The 15,660-nt window shown below is 47.6% G+C and overlaps 2 non-coding genes across 2 annotated transcripts; both read left to right on the forward strand.

Annotated features, from left to right (window-relative positions):
* Positions 1-11,982: 11,982 nt before the first annotated feature.
* LOC141214205 (U2 spliceosomal RNA) lies at positions 11,983-12,173 on the forward strand. Its single transcript, XR_012283474.1, has one exon. It is a non-coding gene; the product is annotated as a U2 spliceosomal RNA (small nuclear RNA).
* Positions 12,174-13,288: 1,115 nt separating this feature from the next.
* On the forward strand, positions 13,289-13,479 carry LOC141214206 (U2 spliceosomal RNA). The gene has a single exon (XR_012283475.1). It is a non-coding gene; the product is annotated as a U2 spliceosomal RNA (small nuclear RNA).
* Positions 13,480-15,660: the final 2,181 nt, after the last annotated feature.

Raw genomic sequence — 15,660 nt, forward strand, 5'->3', positions numbered from 1 at the left:
AGCAGGTCTGTGCTCTTAAATAGATAGATTGTGGGAGTAAAGACTAATTGTAATTGGAGTCCTTTTCAGGACTAGGTTACATCAGTTCCTATCAGTTTTTGCCAGGCAGGTCTGTGCCAGTGCTGTGCAAGTTTTTTTCACAGCATTTGGCTGAATCTAGCAAAGCTAATCCTTTTTGGCCTATTGCAGAGTGTGTTAGTCAGTGGAGTAGCCTATCTGTGTTGCAAGATATACCACCTGTGTATAGAATACCAATTTTTTTACTGCACCTAGTGAAGTAAAATCTTTTGGGCATAGCATCATTCTATTAGTCCATCTATACTGACCTCCATCAGGTTGCAAATTAAAAATAATTTTTTTCTGCATCTAGCTCTGAAAAAATATTTGGGCTTCTAGCAGTGTGTGGGACTTGGTCTATTAGTCCATCTATACTGACCTCCATCAGGTTGCAAATTAAAAATAATTTTTTTCTTCATTTATCTCTGAAAAAATATTTGGGCTTCTAGCAGCGTGTGGGACTTGTTCTATTAGTCCATCTATACTGACCTCCATCAGGTTGCAAATTAAAAATAATTTTTTTCTGCATCTAGCTCTGAAAAAATATTTGGGCTTCTAGCAGTGTGTGGGACTTGGTCTATTAGTCCATCTATACTGACCTCCATCAGGTTGCAAATTAAAAATAATTTTTTTCTGCATCTAGCTCTGAAAAAATATTTGGGCTTCTAGCAGTGTGTGGGACTTGGTCTATTAGTCCATCTATACTGACCTCCATCAGGTTGCAAATTAAAAATAATTTTTTTCTTCATTTATCTCTGAAAAAATATTTGGGCTTCTAGCAGCGTGTGGGACTTGTTCTATTAGTCCATCTATACTGACCTCCATCAGGTTGCAAATTAAAAATAATTTTTTTCTGCATCTAGCTCTGAAAAACTATTTGGGCTTCTAGCAGTGTGTGGGACTTGGTCTATTAGTCCATCTATACTGACCTCCATCAGGTTGCAAATTAAAAATAATTTTTTTCTTCATTTAGCTCTGAAAAAATATTTGGGCTTCTAGCAGTGTGTGGGACTTGTTCTATTAGTCCTTCTATACTGACCTCCAGCAGGTTGCAAACTGAATATAATTTTTTTCTGCATCTAGCTCTGAAAAAATATTTGGGCTTCTAGCGGTGTGTGGGACTTGGTCTATTAGTCCATCTATACTGACCTCCATCAGGTTGCAAATTAAAAATAATTTTTTTCTGCATCTAGCTCTGAAAAAATATTTGGGCTTCTAGCAGTGTGTGGGACTTGGTCTATTAGTCCATCTATACTGACCTCCATCAGGTTGCAAATTGAATAAAAAAAATTTCTGCATCTAGCTCTGAAAAAATATTTGGGCTTCTAGCGGTGTGTGGGACTTGGTCTATTAGTCCATCTATACTGACCTCCATCAGGTTGCAAATTAAAAATAATTTTTTTCAGCATCTAACCCAGCCAATAGTTTTGGCCTAATACCACAGTTTGGCCACTCAGCTCTGCTCGGTTACCATCCATTGTTTTTTTGTGCAAACAACTCCAGAGTTGTGAATTAGTTAACCACCAAAATGAGTGGAAAAAGGCCTGCTGCTGGTGGAAAGGGGAATAGGCGTGTTGGGAAGGGGAAAAAAGGTTGTGTCCGTGGGGTAGGTGCAGAAGAAAGACCATCTTCCAGCCAAACTAAAATGTCTACTTCTTTTAGCGGACAATGTGATAAGATCCCTTTCTTACGGCCACGCCAATCGCTACAAATTCCAGATGAGGCACAAAAACAGCAGGTGCTTCAACGGATATCAAGTGCTCCTTTAAGTGGGCTCTCCTCCACATCAACTTCAACATCACAAATACTCCAGTCCTCAAAGGTGTCACCCAAATCGCACTTGCTTCCTCACAGCTCCCAAATCTCCAGCTGCCCGTCTGAGTATGAGGTAGAACAGATGGTTGAGTCTGCAGAGCTGTTTACTCATACTATAGCCTGGGAATCAGAGGTCGACTCCAGCGCTTCTGTGAATCCAGACGAGGAAATGATCTGCACTGATGCCCAGAATCTTTATGAGTCGGATCCAGGACCAGACGCAGAAGGTTCTGACCATAATGTAGACCCTCATTCCCAAACTGTAACTCCTGTTGGTGGAGACAATGAGGAAGACGATGATAAGACTCAAATACCTGATTGGAGCGACAACTTTAGTTTTTTGTCAGGGCAGGAACAGGTTGGCTTTGAGGACGACGGGTGTGATAACGCACAGGGTGATGATGATGAGGTCGGAGATCCCACTTACTGTCAACCCACAGTCAGCCAAGAGATGAGGTCAGCAGAGGAGGTGGAGGAAGATGCTAGTGACGACGAGGTCAGGTTGCGCCTTCCTGGACAGAGACGTAGTACTGGAAGCACGTCAACAACTGCATCCTCAAACACAACTCTGCCTCTCACCACAAGTCGTGGTGGCTCTTCAGGTCGCATGGGTGCTAAGCCTTGCATAGCCTGGGCATTTTTTCAGATCGATAAAGATGACCCAACTCGTGTTATCTGTAACATTTGTCAGCAAAAGCTAAGTAGAGGCCAAAAAATACATAGTTTGAGTACTTCATGCATGAACCGGCACATGGACATGAAGCATAAGTTGCAGTGGGAAGCTCAGTGTGCTACAATGCGGCCTAGCCGGCCGGGCCAACCACCGTCTGCCATATCTTGTGCATCCGCGGCCTCTTCATCCTCTGTGACTGGGGGGACAGCAGTCACACCTGTTTTGGGGCGCAGACCTGCCACCTCTTTACCCGCAACAGCCAGCGTGATTGGCAGGTCATCATTTTCTTTGGAGGTGGTAACACCAGCTGGTCTTGAGCGCTGTCCGACATCGATAGCACCACCTTTGGATCAAGGCAACCTAACATGTCCGCCTGCATCTTCCTCACAGACCGGCAGTTTGCCGGGGACACCCTTATCAACCCCGTCTAAGCACAATAGCCAGCCCTCGGTCCCTCAGATGTGGACAAGTAAAAGACCATTTCCTCCTAGCCATGAGAAAGCTAAGAGGTTGAATTTCACCATCTGCAAGCTCTTGGCTACAGAAATGCTGCCTTTCCGCCTGGTGGACACAGAGGATTTTCGAGACCTTATGTCCGTCGCAGTGCCCCAGTACCAGATGCCCAGTCGGCACTACTTCTCAAAGAAAGGTGTGCCTGCGCTCCACCAGCATGTCGCACACAACATCACCGCTTCTTTGAGAAACTCTGTGTGTGACAGGGTGCATTTCACCACAGACACTTGGACGAGTAGGCATGAACAGGGGCGTTACATGTCGCTGACTGGGCACTGGGTAACTATGGTGATAGCAGGACAAGGGGCTGCTGTCCAAGTCTTGCCGTCCCCACGAGTTGTGCGTCAATCCTCTTTATGTCAAAGTTCCTCCACTGCTTCTGCCTCCTCAACCTCCTCTCGGTCTTCCACCTGCACCCAAAGCCTGTCTGGTCATGCCACAAGCTTTCTAACTGCGCAGAAGGGATCCTGCACACCTCCTTACTATGCTGGCAGTAGGGCTCAACGTTTTTACATTGAAATGTCTGGGAAATGTGAGTCACACAGCTGAGGAGTTGTGGTCAGCTCTGGAGAACCAATTTCATGAATGGTTGTCTCCACTGGACCTGAAACCAGGGAAGGCCGTGTGCGACAATGCTGCAAACCTGGGTGCGGCCCTTCGCCGGGGCAATGTCACACACGTGCCTTGTATGGCTCACGTGTTGAACCTGGTTGTCCAGCAATTTTTAGCCCACTATCCCAGACTAGATGGCCTTCTGCAGAGGGCACGGTCGCTGTGTGCTCACTTCCGCCGTTCACATCCCGCAGCTCAGCGACTTACATCTCTACAGAAGTCGTTGGGCCTGCCACTTCACCGGCTAAAATGCGATGTGCCTACCCGGTGGAATTCAACTCTGCACATGTTGCAGCGACTGTGGCAGCACCGACAAGCCCTGGTGCAATACGTTCTGACGTATAGCCTGGGCCAACGAGATTCAGAGGTGGGGCAAATCACGCTGGAGGAGTGGTCTCAGATCAGGGACCTATGCACCCTTCTGCACAGTTTTGAAATGGCGACGAAGATGTTTAGTGCTGACGATGCCATTATCAGCATGACTATTCCGGTGATTTACATGCTGGAGCACATGTTAAACAGAATTCGGAGTCAGGTGGTGGCACAAGAGGAGGTGGAGGAAGTAGAGGAGGAGGAGTTGTATGCGGAAGGGCTAACATCTGCAAGGTCCAGACGGTCGGCAGCACCAAGGCGGCAGGCATGTGAGGGTGGGGGAGATGATTTTACCAGGGCGCATGGTAGCAGCCAAACTAGTGAGGAAGGTGCAGGAGCCCAGGAAGAAGTGGAGGACGAACTGATGGAAGACTCATCAGATGAGGGAGACCTTGATCACATTTCTGTTGTGCGAGGTTGGGGGGAGAGGACAGAGGAAGGAAGCATGATTGTTACCTCGCCACCAACACAACAGGGACTTGGTGCTCCTGGATGCGCAACACACATGAGTGCCTTCTTGCTGCACTACCTGCAACATGACCCTCGAATTGTGAGAATTAGAAATAATCCTGACTACTGGGTTGCCACACTGTTAGATCCCCGGTACAAAAGTAAATTTGCAGAAATTATTCCTGCCATAGAAAGGGATGCACGCATGCAGGAGTATCAGCAGAGACTGTTGCAGAATCTTACATGTGCTTTTCCACAAAATACCAGTGGTGCACGTAGTGAATCTCACAGTTCCAACTTGCCAACCGTGGGACCGTCAAGTGTTCAGCACTCAAACCGTAACAGAACCACAGTATCTGCTGGTAACATCAATTTTGCGGAATCATTTCACCACTTTTTTAGCCCATCCTTTGCAAGGCCACAGGAGACAAGAAGTCTGACACATAGTCAACGCCTAGAGACGATGGTACAGGAGTATCTCCAAGTAAACATTGAAGCCATGACTGTGTCACTGGACCCTTGCTCTTTTTGGGCTTCCAATCTGGATAAATGGCCGGAGCTAGCCACTTACGCCTTGGAGATCTTGTCATGCCCCGCAGCCAGCGTTCTGTCTGAACGTGTGTTCAGCGCTGCTGGTGGTGTGCTGACAGATAAGCGCACGCGGCTCTCCACTGATAATGTAGACAGACTCACGTTCATAAAGATGAACAAATCATGGATCCGAAATGACTTTTCTACCCCTGTGTCATCCTGGGGAGAGTAAAAGCTAGATGATTGGTTAAAATCACCCTACCAACCGTTTTAAGCTTTCAAATTACTAATCATGTTTATCTGTATCTTGACTGGAAAATAATTTGGGCTTTGTAGCAGTGTGCAGCACTGATCCTATTAGGCCATCTATAATAAGCTTCACCAGATTTAAAATTAAAAATAATCTTTAGCTGCATCTAGCCCGGAAAATAATTTTGGGGCTCCGAGATGCGCAAGACACATAAGTGCCTTCTTGCTGCACTACCTGCAGCATGACCCTCATATTGTCAGAATTCGAAGTAATCATGACTACTGGGTTGCCACACTCTTAGATCCCCCAAACTTTTCGATCAACCTTTTCATTTTAATAAAGACCAAAAAAATGGTCATTTTTGAAATTATAAGCATTAGCAGGTTGTTAGAAACTGAAATCAAACAGTTTTCAACTCAAAACTTTATTCTAGGTGATGTTACATTTTCACATAGGACCCCTTGTTCGAAAGGAGCTTCTGAACTCTCTCGTCCATTGAATTTGTCAGGTTTTGGATGGTTTCTGCTTCAATTGTTTTGCATGAGGACAGAATACCCTCCCAGAGCTGTTGCTTAGATGTGAACTGCCTCCCGCCATCATAGACACTCCTTTTAATGATGCTCCAAAGGTTCTGAATGGGGTAGAGGTCAGGGGAGCATGGGGGTCACACCATAAGTTTGTCCCCTTTTATGCCCATATCAGCCAGAGATGCAGATGTTTTATGTGCAGCATGAGATGGTGCATTATCATGCAGAAAAATGATCTTGCTGTGAAATACACGGTTCTTCTTCTTGAACCATGGCAGGAAGTGCTGTTTGAGAAAATCCACATACATTATGGAGTTCATCTTTAGCGCCTTCAGGGATCCTAAAGGGGCCGACAATCTCTCTCCCCATGATTCCAGCCCAAAACATTACTCCACCTCCTCCTTGTTGGCGCTGTAGCCGTGTTTGCGTGGGGTGTCCATCAACCAGCCATCCTCCACTCCATTCATCTGGACCATCGAGCGCTGCACGGCACTCATCCGTGAACAAAACAGTTTTGAAATCAGTCTTCATGTAATGTTTGGCCCACTGGAGCCGTTTCTGCTTGTGTGAAGTGGATAGAGGAGGTCGACAGGATGGCGTATGCACAGCTGCAAACCTCTGAAGGACCCTGCATCTTGTTGTTCGGGGGACGTTGGAGGCACAAGCAGCTTCAAAAACTTGTCTGCTGCTATGACAAGGCTTTTTTGCCGCTGCTCTTTCAACCTGACGTAATTGCCTGTAGGAAAGAGTCCTCAATTTGCCCTTATCAGCACGCACACGTGTGTACTGTGAATCAGCTACATACTTCTTGATTGCCAAGACACTTCATCCTGATCATCGCACAATGTTGATTGTAGTCATGCCTTGACCTAAACACTCCACAATTTGTTGCTTCTCAGCAGCCGACACATCCTTTTTCTTTCCCATTTTGGCAGAAAATGTAGGCTGCTTAATAATGTGAGAGAGCCTTCTTAAGTAGTCTTGCCTTTCATTGGACACACCTGCCAAACTAATTAGCACAGGTGTCTGCAATTGCTTACAGTGATATAAAGAGCCCTGACACACATCACCATCAATGAGTTTAACTGACAAACAAACAAATTCTTCCCTTATCGCTCCTAAACACTTTTTGCATAATAATTTGGAACGCGGTGTACATGTGCTTTTCCACAAAACACCAGTGGTTCACGTAGTGAATCTTACAGTTCTAACTTGCCAACCGTGGTCTGTATGGAATTGTTCAATAAAGGGCCCAAAATTAAGATAACATAGATGGGAGAGGTCTCTATGAATAGGAATTCCTAAGTATTTGATACCCTGTGAGGGCCAGGCAAAGGGAAAGTTGGACTGGATGGAATCCTATATGGATTTAGGGAGGGAGACATCGAGGGCCTCAGACTTCGCTGCATTGATTTTAAAATTTTACCATGTAACAAAGTGATCTATTTCAGCCATAACAGCAGGGATGGATATATGTGATTGAGTGATATATACTAGGACATCATCAGCAAATAGAGAGCACTTGTACTCGGTGCCTCCCACCTCAATCCACCTAATATTGGGGTTATGGCGAATTGATGAGAGCAGGTGCTCCGTCACTAGGATGTATAAGAGAGGGGACAGAGGACATCCCTGCCTTGTCCCATTGGTGATTGTGAAAGGTGATGAAAATGTTCTGACGCAGCCCCTGGGCCTTGGGACACCCGGAGCCGGACCCTTTTTGGTGGATGCTGGTGGTTGTAGTCTTCGTGGCGGCGATCCGGTTCCGTGGCTCAGGGCGGTCAAACCAGTGGCGGAACTATTTATGTGGTTTTGATGTTTAAATGTCCGACTACGCCACCCGTGGATTGCGGTCAGAGTGAACCGCCGCTACAGGGCAGACCGCTAAGGCTGGTGTTGTGGGTGCAGCAGAGCGTAGCATAACTCCCCACGGTAGGAGTATAGCCTCAGGGCAGTGTATGTGGAGGATGGGGGTGATGGTGCAGGGCAGCAGCAGTAACGACACGGAGTCAGTGATGCAGTTCAGGGCCTTTACTCACAGTTCTTATTATCCAGACCACGTCTGCAGGTAACGGCTGCCCACGTCGTACTGTGCTCACCAGGTGAGGGGCTCAGACAACTCCCAGATAACTTTGGAGCGCTTCACAGGACCCCCTTTGTGTGTCCTTTGTCTGGCCTTTCTTACCAACACTTCTGTCCGGCTGCCTCGGGCCTCCTCTTGGTAAACTTGGCGCCAGTTTCCCTGACCCTATGTGGTGCCTTCCTAGCGGGTGGAGCAAGGGGCTGCGCCACATAAAATGTCAGAGCCTCCGGTTTCTAGCTGAGGGTCTTTCCTGCCTCCACTAGTTCGGGGACCGGTCTCCCCCTTTGGCCTGACCCCTCCACGCAGGTGGATTCGGGCGTGCGGTGGCGACTCGCCCGTCCGCACCCCTGGGATCCCTTCATTCCTCGTTCCTGGAGCCTTCTCCGCTCCTCTTCCTTCCTTCTCCCTCTTGCAGGCCTGGGCCTCTGTTACTAGGCCCGCCTCCGGAGCAGAGCTCATGCAGAGCCCCTGCTCCCTGCCACTTCTGCTCAGACTTCTCTGCACTGAACTAAGATGGTGCCCACCTTTTATACTCCCTTCTCAATGCACCCAGGAACTGCTTCCTCCCTGCTCCTGCACTGCAGGGTTCCCCTTCCTCAGTGTTCCCTCCCCCACTCCAGCCAGGGACAGGGACTGTCGTGCCCATCTCAGGGGCATATTGGTCGCCCTGCCCCACGGCAATGTGGTGTAATGCATGCAGGTGTCGGGTCCTGATCCACACTCCATCCTTATCTGAGAGTGAGATATCACACCTCTGGGTGAGGTGCAATACGTCTGTAGCAACCGAGCCCTCGGTGCTACAGTTCCATTTATCTTCAGCCTAGGTGACGTATTGTGATACAGGGCCGTGATTTTGGCTATAAAAGGGTCCCCTAGACCCCTACCCCAAGCTTTTTAAGAGAATCATATATGGCGTGCCAGGAGACTCTATGGAATGCTTTCTCAGCATCCAACGAGAGTATCTACTTACAAATTTTTAACTGCATCTAGCCCAGGAAATACTTTGTGCCTAGTAGCAGTGTCTGCTAGTCAGCGGATTATCCCGGCTGTTAAGCAAGCTACACCACCTGTAGTTTGGACACTTAATTTTTTCAAAGGAAATGCTTTGGGACCACGGGATACTCAGTGAAGAGCATCAGGAGGCACCCCAAGGCATAGGGGCTGGGACTGGCACTAGGATGCCTTGCGGTGGACAGCCGAGCTCGATCCTTATAAAAGCTTTTTAACTGCAGCAGCTTTAGTGGACGCTACTGGAGCTGGAATTACGCGGCTGCTGGCATGAGACTTGCCCTCCAATAGATCCTTGTAAATGGATTTAAAGTGTATTCATTCAAATTAGAGGGACAATTTAAATTAAAAAGCTTAGAGCTGCCTCCACCACAGGGGGGCTCTCTCGACCCACCAGCGGACAGGCACCAGTATTGGGAGAGGGGGGCTGGCCGTCAGGGTTCACCGCGGCTCTGGCACAAACCCGGCGACACGGAGGTGTCACGGGCAGGAGCGGACTGGCCGTCTCGGCTTCTCACTTTTTGGATTTTAGAAGGGCATGACATGCCTATATCTGTGTCTCCCCCTCCTTTTACTCCTCCACCTCTTTTCTTTTCGCATGACTATATGTACTTGTCACTTTTCCATGTGTTAGTTGTGTCTTCTGAGCAGTTTGTCAGCTTTTGGACACCTTTGAAGGTGTTTTCTATGTGTTTCTATGTGTTTTTGTTTGCCTGCCATTGGTTTTAACGGTGTTCGAAGGTGTTCGACGAACAGTTCGACGAACAGTTCGGCGAACACACGGGTGTTCGACGAACCGAACCGAACTCGAACACTACGGGGGTGGCTCAACACTAGTCACAACAGAAGGTGACCTGGCTGATAGTCGCTGCCCCATACGTAGCACTGTGCCTGAGGTAATGGAGGATGATGGAGAAGTAGTTCTCATGGCCTCGCAGGCTAATGAGACGGTGTTATTCCCCGGGGAGACGTCCTATATAGCCGCTGTTACCTGCAGTCAGAGTGCCCAGAATGCAAGTAACGCCCTGCCTTCTGGACCCTTCTCGAGCAGAGGAATAACAGGATCATGTATGGACCCAGGGCCGGTCCCAGAGGGTCCCAGTGAGGATGTGGCCTTAACCTCATTTCTGGTTTCCTCCAGCCAGGAGTTTCAGGCAGCTCTGCACTCAGATGCTAGCCTGGAGACGTTAAGGAGCCTCGCTGAGGAACCCACCTCCGAGTCGGATAAGGAGAGGGTATTCTGGGACCAAGGGAGGTTGTACCGGTAGACAGTTCCCTGTACACCCCAACAGGAGTGGCTGAGGGAAAGACACCTGGTCGTCCCCTACCAATTCAGGGATGAGTTGTTGCGGATCGCCCATGAAATTCTACTCGCTGGACACTTGGGGGTCAGCAAAACCAAGGCCCGGCTGTCTCATCACTTTTATTGGCCCAAAATGAGGACAGATGTGGTGAACTACTGTCGCTCCTGTACCACATGTCAAAGAGTGGGAAAGTCAGGGCCGGCCCCCAAAGCCCCCCTGATCTCCTTGCCAGTGATAGAGGAGCCTTTCCAGAGGATTGCTGTGGACATTGTGGGACCACTGGCCATACCCAGCAGCTCTGGAAAATGTTTCATCCTTACCGTGGTAGACTATGCTACCCGGTATCCGGAGGCAGTAGCCCTGTCCTCAATTAGGGTGGATAAGGTGGCGGATGCCCTCTTGGCCATCTTTTCGCGAGTAGGATTTCCCAGGGAGATGCTTACCAACTAGGGGACCCAGTTCATGTCACACTTAATGGAGGCCCTATGTAAGAAAATGCAGGAGCAGCATTTGGTATCGAGCGCGTATCACCCACAGACCAATGGTTTGTGTGAGCGATTCAACGGTACCCTCAAACAGATGTTAAAAATGCTGGTTGAAACCCAGGGTCGCGACTGGGAGTGTTACCTCCCACACCTGCTATTTGCTTACAGAGAGGTTCCACAGGCCCTTCTTTAATGCAGTTTCTAAAATCAGAAAGAATTGAATTCAATGTTTTTTGTTCATTTTGCTTGTTTGTCGGATTTTGGGATGGACTCTTTGGCTTTGCTTTTCTTCTCCTCATTGGATTTTTCATGTTCAAAGTTGCAGAAGCCAGATTACAAGCTCATTTTGGTTCAACTTCAGCAACTGTGCATTGCATTGCCATGTAATGTGATGCAATGCTATCTTTCTAGCTCTCCCTTTTTACTTCCTTTTGGATAAACAGACATATTAGGCAAGCATTTTGGAGCTTTCACCTAAATAACTACAGGTGGTGAGATAAGCTGCACAATATAATTGACCTTTCAGTATATTGTTGCACACACACCATCTATTTAGCAAATGCCCTTGTTATCAACAGCAGCCTTTTAAACTCACCTGAGCTAACAGGTATGTGCGCTGGTTACTCTGCTGCGCTTAAAATTTCTTTTTTGGTTTGCTACAATGCCTTTTCTGAAACGTTGTCTCCCTCTGCTGGAACACTGACTTCTTTCATTTAATGCCTGCAGACTATAAAAGAGAACCCAACCCAAAAAGTTTGGTTGATTAGTCTGTGGCATTCTGTTAAACTGTTGCTTATGGCGGTCTCTGTGAGCTTCTCAGCGACATTCAGCCAGCCAGGTATCCTGCCTGCAGTAGATGGAATGTGGCAATGGAACGCTGGCTGCGCGTGTCATAATAGGCTCTGAGCCTTTATATACCTGTGCACAGCAGCAGCCACCTTCAGTCTGCTGCTGGACAGCCAGCAGCAGCAGCAGCAGGAGAGGTATGTAATCAGGAGCCCTCCTGCTAAGGGTAGACAGCTGCTCGTTCCACCCCACCCCCCGCCTTAATTGGTTCTCCTCCCTTCCAACGGTGTTGAGGCGGGTGGGAACAGCAGGGGGTGAAGGTGCTGTGTTTAAAGAGGTGGAGTTATGCAGATCTAAAACGCGTGGATTGCAGCAGCAGCAAGCCGAAAAGTGCAGGCATGTAAGGGATCTAGAGGTTGACAACATGTCTTCTTAACGGGAGTCCAGGAGCTCATCTCCACAAATGGACTTTTCAGGATCCTTGGGTGGCTCCGTAGTTTGAAACCAATTCTGGTTATCGCTTCTCGGCCTTTTGGCTAAGATCAAGTGTAGTATCTGTTCTTATCAGTTTAATATCTGATACGTCCCCTATCTGGGGACCATATATTAAATGGATTTTTAGAACAGGGAGATGGAAAAAGAGCTTGCTCTGTCCACTCCACGCATTGACCTGGTATTGCAGTATCTCCAGGACCGGTGCACCCCTTCTTTAATGCAGTTTCTAAAATCAGAAAGAATTGAATTCAATGTTTTTTGTTCATTTTGCTTGTTTGTCGGATTTTGGGATGGACTCTTTGGCTTTGCTTTTCTTCTCCTCATTGGATTTTTCATGTTCAAAGTTGCAGAAGCCAGATTACAAGCTCATTTTGGTTCAACTTCAGCAACTGTGCATTGCATTGCCATGTAATGTGATGCAATGCTATCTTTCTAGCTCTCCCTTTTTACTTCCTTTTGGATAAACAGACATATTAGGCAAGCATTTTGGAGCTTTCACCTAAATAACTACAGGTGGTGAGATAAGCTGCACAATATAATTGACCTTTCAGTATATTGTTGCACACACACCATCTATTTAGCAAATGCCCTTGTTATCAACAGCAGCCTTTTAAACTCACCTGAGCTAACAGGTATGTGCGCTGGTTACTCTGCTGCGCTTAAAATTTCTTTTTTGGTTTGCTACAATGCCTTTTCTGAAACGTTGTCTCCCTCTGCTGGAACACTGACTTCTTTCATTTAATGCCTGCAGACTATAAAAGAGAACCCAACCCAAAAAGTTTGGTTGATTAGTCTGTGGCATTCTGTTAAACTGTTGCTTATGGCGGTCTCTGTGAGCTTCTCAGCGACATTCAGCCAGCCAGGTATCCTGCCTGCAGTAGATGGAATGTGGCAATGGAACGCTGGCTGCGCGTGTCATAATAGGCTCTGAGCCTTTATATACCTGTGCACAGCAGCAGCCACCTTCAGTCTGCTGCTGGACAGCCAGCAGCAGCAGCAGCAGGAGAGGTATGTAATCAGGAGCCCTCCTGCTAAGGGTAGACAGCTGCTCGTTCCACTCCACCCCCCGCCTTAATTGGTTCTCCTCCCTTCCAACGGTGTTGAGGCGGGTGGGAACAGCACGGGGTGAAGGTGCTGTGTTTAAAGAGGTGGAGTTATGCAGATCTAAAACGCGTGGATTGCAGCAGCAGCAAGCCGAAAAGTGCAGGCATGTAAGGGATCTAGAGGTTGACAACATGTCTTCTTAACGGGAGTCCAGGAGCTCATCTCCACAAATGGACTTTTCAGGATCCTTGGGTGGCTCCGTAGTTTGAAACCAATTCTGGTTATCGCTTCTCGGCCTTTTGGCTAAGATCAAGTGTAGTATCTGTTCTTATCAGTTTAATATCTGATACGTCCCCTATCTGGGGACCATATATTAAATGGATTTTTAGAACAGGGAGATGGAAAAAGAGCTTGCTCTGTCCACTCCACGCATTGACCTGGTATTGCAGTATCTCCAGGACCGGTGCACCCCTTCTTTAATGCAGTTTCTAAAATCAGAAAGAATTGAATTCAATGTTTTTTGTTCATTTTGCTTGTTTGTCGGATTTTGGGATGGACTCTTTGGCTTTGCTTTTCTTCTCCTCATTGGATTTTTCATGTTCAAAGTTGCAGAAGCCAGATTACAAGCTCATTTTGGTTCAACTTCAGCAACTGTGCATTGCATTGCCATGTAATGTGATGCAATGCTATCTTTCTAGCTCTCCCTTTTTACTTCCTTTTGGATAAACAGACATATTAGGCAAGCATTTTGGAGCTTTCACCTAAATAACTACAGGTGGTGAGATAAGCTGCACAATATAATTGACCTTTCAGTATATTGTTGCACACACACCATCTATTTAGCAAATGCCCTTGTTATCAACAGCAGCCTTTTAAACTCACCTGAGCTAACAGGTATGTGCGCTGGTTACTCTGCTGCGCTTAAAATTTCTTTTTTGGTTTGCTACAATGCCTTTTCTGAAACGTTGTCTCCCTCTGCTGGAACACTGACTTCTTTCATTTAATGCCTGCAGACTATAAAAGAGAACCCAACCCAAAAAGTTTGGTTGATTAGTCTGTGGCATTCTGTTAAACTGTTGCTTATGGCGGTCTCTGTAAGCTTCTCAGCGACATTCAGCCAGCCAGGTATCCTGCCTGCAGTAGATGGAATGTGGCAATGGAACGCTGGCTGCGCGTGTCATAATAGGCTCTGAGCCTTTATATACCTGTGCACAGCAGCAGCCACCTTCAGTCTGCTGCTGGACAGCCAGCAGCAGCAGCAGCAGGAGAGGTATGTAATCAGGAGCCCTCCTGCTAAGGGTAGACAGCTGCTCGTTCCACCCCACCCCCCGCCTTAATTGGTTCTCCTCCCTTCCAACGGTGTTGAGGCGGGTGGGAACAGCAGGGGGTGAAGGTGCTGTGTTTAAAGAGGTGGAGTTATGCAGATCTAAAACGCGTGGATTGCAGCAGCAGCAAGCCGAAAAGTGCAGGCATGTAAGGGATCTAGAGGTTGACAACATGTCTTCTTAACGGGAGTCCAGGAGCTCAGCTCCACAAATGGACTTTTCAGGATCCTTGGGTGGCTCCGTAGTTTGAAACCAATTCTGGTTATCGCTTCTCGGCCTTTTGGCTTCGATCTTACAGCTTGTCTGTTTGGTTGTTGTCTATCTGGGTGCTTCCGGTACCCTCTCTCTCGGCCTGGGGGGATCGTTCCTCTTCGGAGGGACTTCACCCCCCTGCTGCTATAGGGAGAGAGGCTTAGTCCGGGAGCAACGGGAAGTGATCCCCTAAAAAGGCATATGCCTTTTTTTTCTTTCCGTAGTTGGCGTACTTTTTTTGGAAGAGATGCCGGCTGTGCTGTCATATGCATCGGGTGAACCCCGGATGAGAAATACAGTGCGAATTGACGTTTTGGAGAAGTTTCGCTGTGAGAAAAACATCCAGTATGTTTGCAACATCATCCTTCTTGGACTTCTGGGATTTAGTAGAGAGGACATCTTCTGCTTCCAGGACAACGAATCGAAAGGTACCTACACCATCACTTTTAGGAGTCAAGGGTGCTGCCAACAACTGGTCCAGAAAGTGAACGAAAATAGCCACATGGACGAAATGGAAGGTTTGATTTTTTCCTTATTATTTGTTTATGAAGAAGTCCAGATTGTGGTTCACTTCCCTAACCCTTTTGTGGAAGTGCTGGATATTTTGACTTTCTTGCGTCGCTATTGCGATGACGTGTCCTTTTTAGGAAAAATTAAAAATGCAGTTAATTTTTGGTGTGGGAAGCGGAGGTTCCTGGCACGATTAAAGAAGGATCCAACGGGAGTCGGAGGAACACAGCACCCTCCCTCCACCTTCACAATCGGGAAGAGCCGAGGATACCTCTTCTATCAAGGTATGCCCTTGTATTGTAGGAATTGTGGCACAATGGGGCATACCCAAGACGCTTGCCAGGAGAGGAGGGCTGCCCGTTGTAATAATTGCAGCCAGTATGGACACTTGACGAAAGACTGTCCTCACAAGAAACAGTGTAATCTGTGCGGGGAGGATGGACATGTATTCCGGAGTTGCCCCCAGAGAACCAAGGTACGGACATATGCAGAGGCAACTGGGGGTCCCTGGCGAAGACAATCTCTAGCTCGCCCCTCAGTGTCCGTCGGGGAGGATCCCCTTGACAGG

Source organism: Phyllobates terribilis, unplaced genomic scaffold, assembly GCF_046119375.1.
Source record: "Phyllobates terribilis strain yellow unplaced genomic scaffold, ASM4611937v1 Scaffold_217__1_contigs__length_3308461, whole genome shotgun sequence".
NCBI classification, from domain to species: domain Eukaryota; kingdom Metazoa; phylum Chordata; class Amphibia; order Anura; family Dendrobatidae; genus Phyllobates; species Phyllobates terribilis.